This window comes from Mixophyes fleayi, chromosome 11, assembly GCF_038048845.1.
Source record: "Mixophyes fleayi isolate aMixFle1 chromosome 11, aMixFle1.hap1, whole genome shotgun sequence".
NCBI classification, from domain to species: domain Eukaryota; kingdom Metazoa; phylum Chordata; class Amphibia; order Anura; family Limnodynastidae; genus Mixophyes; species Mixophyes fleayi.
Window position 1 is genome coordinate 23,434,396 of NC_134412.1, and position 6,000 is coordinate 23,440,395.

The 6,000-nt window shown below is 40.8% G+C and overlaps 1 protein-coding gene across 1 annotated transcript in view; it reads right to left on the reverse strand.

Moving 5' to 3' along the window:
* Positions 1-5,727, reverse strand: part of LOC142107745 (MOB kinase activator 2-like) — a 29,890-nt gene extending 24,163 nt beyond the window's left edge. The window contains exon 1 of the mRNA XM_075191337.1: positions 5,511-5,727. The gene's annotated coding sequence lies outside the window, so the exon portion shown is untranslated. The remainder of the gene's footprint in view (positions 1-5,510) is intronic.
* Positions 5,728-6,000: the final 273 nt, after the last annotated feature.

Below are 6,000 nucleotides of genomic sequence, written 5' to 3' on the forward strand. Positions count from 1 at the left end.
AATGTAAAGGAGACCATGAGGTAGATGTGTCAAAATTTCTAAAAAGTAAAAGTGATGGTGGAGAGCACCCAATCAGATTCTAGCTCTCATTTCTAGAATGTACTAGATAAATGATAACTAGAATCTGATTGGTTGCTATGGGCAACAACTCCACCTTTCCTTTTTAGAAGGTTTGATCTAAAAAGGAAGAGTGCAGGTGTTGCTCCTAGCAACCAATCAGATTCTAGCTATCATTTATGGAGTATTCTAGAAATGATAGCTAGAATCTGATTGGGTGCTCTCCACCATCACTTTTCCTTTTTAAAAGGTTTGACACATCTACCCCCCATGTCTTATTCATAAGATGTAAATAGAAATAAATATAAAAATAAAGAAAGAAATATAAATAAAATAATAAAATAAATAGAAATAAAGATAGTAAATTAATTTGGGCAGCACAGTGGCCTAGTGGTTAGCACTTATGCCTCACAGCGCTGGGGTCAGGAGTTCAATTCCCAACCATGCCTGTGTTTGCGTGGGTTTCTTCCAGGTGCTCCAGGTTCTCCCTGTGTTTGCGTGGGTTTCCTCTGGGTGCTCCAGTTTCCCCCACACTCCAAAAGCATACTGGTAGGTTAATTGGCTGCTATCAAAATTGACCCTAGTCTCTCTATGTCTGTCTGTCTATGTATAGTAGGGAATTTAGACTGTAAGCTCCAATGGGGCAGGGACTGATGTGAACGAGTTCTCTGTACAGCGCTGCGGAATTGGTGGCGCTATATAAATAAATGATGATGATGATGAAGTAAGGAAAGAATTGTGGTCAGTGCGGTCACGCTTCCCATTGGCATCCCATAGTCCCACACAGGAATTAGTACCAGCGTGCCCAGAATGGGCAAATTAAATTCCAGCCTAGTTTTAAAGGCAAAGCTCCTGACCTCTAAAAGGCCAACACAATGCTAGCCTAACTCAACTACATATATGTAATTATGAGGTCCCACTCGTATGCCAGAAGACACTCCAGTACAATTATGGCAGGTTTCCATGACAAGCGGATGACGTCAAACCTGCTTCCCTTCCTTTCCTCCAAACAGACCTGGTTAAATGTCATCAACGCAATCACGCAAGAATCAGATTGATGTCTAATAAGGATGTGACCATTGTAGCGAAGATTATTGTCACAATCGGAAAAGCAGAAGTGCAATTAAACTGAACGTGAACCATTGTTTGTTTTTGTCGTTATTTGAAACATTTGAGCTCTTAGGGCATGTAGTAAAGATATATTATTTTATGGCGAGCGTTCACACACAAAATACAAGATTGATTTATTACATTTGGCCTAGAAGACCTGCACCATTCCAGCTGTTGAGGGAACTGTAAGTCCCAGCATGCCCCGACAGCCCAGTGCATACTGGGATTTGTAGTTCAGCCACGGTTGGAGAGCCAAAGGCTGGCCGATTCTGTTTTTGACTAAAGGCAGTATTTGCCTATAGGGATTACTAGCAATGCTGGATGAAACACACTGAAATCATGGGGAGAGGTTCGCTTTGAAGGGATAACCAAACACAAGTGTTTATATACATTTAATAGATAAGCAACAAAAATAGCATTTGTCCCTAGCACATATGGAGCAATGATCCCTCTTCATAAAGACTTCATTTGGGCATCCTATGGCGCACGTAGAGCGCTTGGCAACTCACGTCAGCAATTACTTTAGGCCAGTGTTGGCTAACCTGTGACACTCCAGGTGTTGTGAAACTACAAGTCCCAGCATGCTTTGCCAATATATAGAGCTTATTGCTGGAAGGGTATGCTGGGACTTGTAGTTTCACAACACCTGGAGTGTCACAGGTTAGCCAACACTGCTTTAGGCAGATCTAAATAAAGTACATATAGTGCCTTGGATCATTCATCGTTTTGATAATGGTTAAAGAGCGTCAGTAGTTCAGTACTAAAGTGTTTTTCCTTGCTGTCACTTTACTTTCACTTTCCAGACCTGTTCTTTGCCTTGATGAACTTGAAACTGTGTGGGAGAGACACCAGATCTGGGAAACAATGTACTGTTTGCTACACTACACCAGTCTGCTCAGCCTTCAGAGATAAGGTATCACAGACCTTCATCTCAGAGACTGGATACTTTTCATTTTTGTTCCTATGAGATTCACTTCTAAACCTTCACATCAGTTTTATCAGGAAGGCAACAGAGCAGAATATAACTCCAACTGGCACAAAGCATTCCAACGTCCTGTTCACTTGGTTTCCCTTAATTAAATTACCGGTGAATCCAAGCACTGTACGTTAAAATTATTTGGGTGGTAAACAAGGGTGAAAACCAGGACACTTTGGGGCCCTAAAGTCAATGACTATGGGTACATACTAAACAGACAATTTAATATAATTTTGTAGCGTCCGATGTAACTGTATTTTTCATAGTGCTCAAATTATCAATATTTTGCTTAAATCATCTGGTGAGCGCCATGTAAAACACCACAGCCAGACGTTTAATAGCCAATGAGTAGGGCAGCACGGTGGCTCAGTGGTTAGCACTTCTGCTTCACAGCACTGGGGTCATGAGTTCGATTCCCGACCATGGCCTTTATCTGTGTGGAGCTTGTATGTCCTCCCCGTATTAAATTACCTTAGTCTGTGTGTGTGTATGTTAGGGAATTTAGACTGTAAGCTCCAATGGGGCAGGGACTGATGTGAGCAAGTTCTCTGTACAGCGCTGCGGAATTAAAGGTGCTGTATAAATAGCTGATGATGAGTATTTACTCTAAGGGTCACGCACAAGGCATTTATCCAATAAGAAAAATGAGGCATTCTAAAAATTAGATACTTTGTTCTAAATGGGAAACAGCGTTTCCTTGTCACTACAGGAAAGTTTTCAGAACACTGCATTTTTCTAGATTTTTCTGAAACCAGCTATTTGCCAGGGGCCTTTTAAGGCTCCTTAACTACCGACATTAATATATATTTTAAAACTGTAGCAAAAGCATGTGAATGGGTTTGGAAATGGAAAACATTGGTTCCCAATACCCAGAAGCCTTTGCACTTGAGGTCAGCAGAACAAGCACTATAGTGTGGCTTTTTTTAACACTGTGTACTTGCATTCACCAACAGTGAACTTAGTGGCGTATGCACCATTGACCCTTCACTCCTCGACAACAAGAGCTCATAAGACGCACTACATGTCAAGCTATTACAACTGACATATGGTGTAACTGGCATTTAACGCAATGCCAGTTGGTAATCAGCCATATTGTTGGGCTTTGCCAAAGATATGCTAAAACAACAACAACAACGACAAATAGGATGTTCAGCACAAACATTAAGACAAACATTACGGGCCCGAGTCATTAAGGAGAGCAAAGCATAAAAAAGGAGTAACATTTGCACCTGGGCAAAACCCACTTAGTGGCGTATGCACCATTGACCCTTCACTCCTCGACAACAAGAGCTCATAAGACGCACTACATGTCAAGCTATTACAACTGACATATGGTGTAACTGGCATTTAACGCAATGCCAGTTGGTAATCAGCCATATTGTTGGGCTTTGCCAAAGATATGCTAAAACAACAACAACAACGACAAATAGGATGTTCAGCACAAACATTAAGACAAACATTACGGGCCCGAGTCATTAAGGAGAGCAAAGCATAAAAAAGGAGTAACATTTGCACCTGGGCAAAACCATGTTGCATTGGAGGGGGAGGTAAATTTAAAATGTGGGGACAGATTTATAGTCGGTATAGGGCATGTCCTAGATCAACTTTATATTTCAGTGTAGTAATATAGCTATTAAGTATTTGTTTGCTAGATGAAAAAACAGCCAGTATTTAACTTATGTGCAAAATAATAAACTAATTTGCACCCCTTGCATTGTAACATGGTTTGTCCTAGAGAACATTTACTCCTTTTTTGCCTTAATGACTCAGGCCCTACATCTTTAACCTCTTCCAGCAAACACAAAATAAAAAAAGACCTCTTCATATACAGATATTCACATTGGGCTGTTAATGTGCGAAATGTACCCAAGACACACATGCATTTTCTCTATATCCATCAGTTGTAAAGTGTCATAATTACAGCAATAATTACATATAATGCACTAGTATATTTAAGAGTGCGGTCCTGAGACAAGAAGATCTTCAGCCCTATAAAACATACGTCACAGCTAAATGATTTATATGGCATTATCGTTCTTAGAAGGCCTGTGTTACAAATTGATTTTGTATTCAAGCCAACGGAAGTTACAGAATACTTTACACATTAAGATTTCTGCAGATATGGTACTATGGCTACCGCCTACATTCAAATCATATTTAGAATTACGATCGTACGGTTACTTCTGTTCAAGTGAGAAAAATATGGTTTTCACAATAGAATTGTGTGCACTCTGTATAAAGAGTTAGTAGTGAAGGATCCCTGCATGTGTATAGTGTAGCAGATGGCTGTCTAACACATGCATAGACCTGCTGTGGGCAGGATGGAATGTCAATCACACAGACAGTGGCTTATCTGATCCCCAACTTCCTGTTCCAACCTGCCTCAGTCACCAGGTGAGACTGCTCCAAAAATGATAGTATGAGAAGACACAAATATTTACAAGGAAAGACACACAAACAGATCATTTACAGTCATTTAGAAACTAGTACTTATGTAGCCATCTGCTGCTTGCCATTATCAGTTAATAAGGCGCCACGGTATTACACAGCGATGTACAGTGGGGAATTATGAATTGTACATAAAATATAGCTAAACAGCCATCAAAATAAGGAACTAAATAAATGACTGGACAACCATAAAAGCATAACATGGAACATACAAGAAGCAAATACAAGGATGCACATCATGGAGAGATGGGAACAGACGGGAAACAGGGAGGAAAGAGGGTCCTGTTCCTAGGAGCTTACAATCTAATGATTGTTAAATAATTATGATCTACCATTTAAAGATTTTAGCTTTTATCCTAGTACAGTTTTATAACATTTCACTTGACCTTCCAATGTTTAAGCTAACCAAAGAGGAACAACATGCCTCTTAAATAACAAAACAAACAAAAATAAAAAACAAACAAACTGTTCTTGTATTCAAACATAGAGTTTTAAATATAACAATACAGCCTATGGACACATCTACAAACAACACATAGTAATACAATACATACTATAGACAGATAGTGGAGGCTGTTAGAAACTTAGAAACCAAATACACACTTTTGGGAGAAATTGTGCATACACATCAATTGCAACAAACGAACAATTTGGAAGTAAAATAGGGACAGGTGGGATAAACGTTGCCCTTCACATCACAACAACAGCAACATACACCAAGGCGCTGTACAACACATTCTGTGGCACCAACATAGATGACAGAGGTGTACAAGCAGTGTAAAACAGCTTTGTACAGGAACTATTACTTCCAGCAATGAGGTTTGATACATATGGCAGAATCCCCAGCTCCCCCCTGATACATCAGGGCCCACGAGTCTTGGACACCACACAAGGATTGTTACAAAGTAAGTGTGCTCACCCCCAGCCTCCTCCAGTCCTCTGTAGTGTGTCTATGTCCCGGAGCTGTCACTCACGGAGCTTGTCCTGTGTTCAGTCCGGGCTGCTAATGCACTGGTTCAATCTACAACTTCCAAAGCTTTTCATGGGTAGAGAAAAAAAAACCCAGTGGCAGACAAAAGAGGGAGAACCTGCCTAACCAGAGACTGTTACAGCCCAGTCTACACATGCTCTCCTCCCCCCCTTCCCATCCCATGCACATAGCCCAGCCTTGCCTGCATGGACTGGGCTTATTCAGTCCAATAGCAGCTATGGAGGGAGGGCCTGTCCTATGGCAACCAGAGAAGCATTATGTCACCTTCCACAGACAGCCTGCTTCAAAATGCATTGCCTGAGCTGCTGACGCCTCCAAGAAGCTGTAATAGTAGGAGGAAATCAATAAGAGGATGTGGTGTAGATCAGCTTTCTGTGTTCTGATTGAGAGAATGCACATTTCTATGCTGTCTCCATTA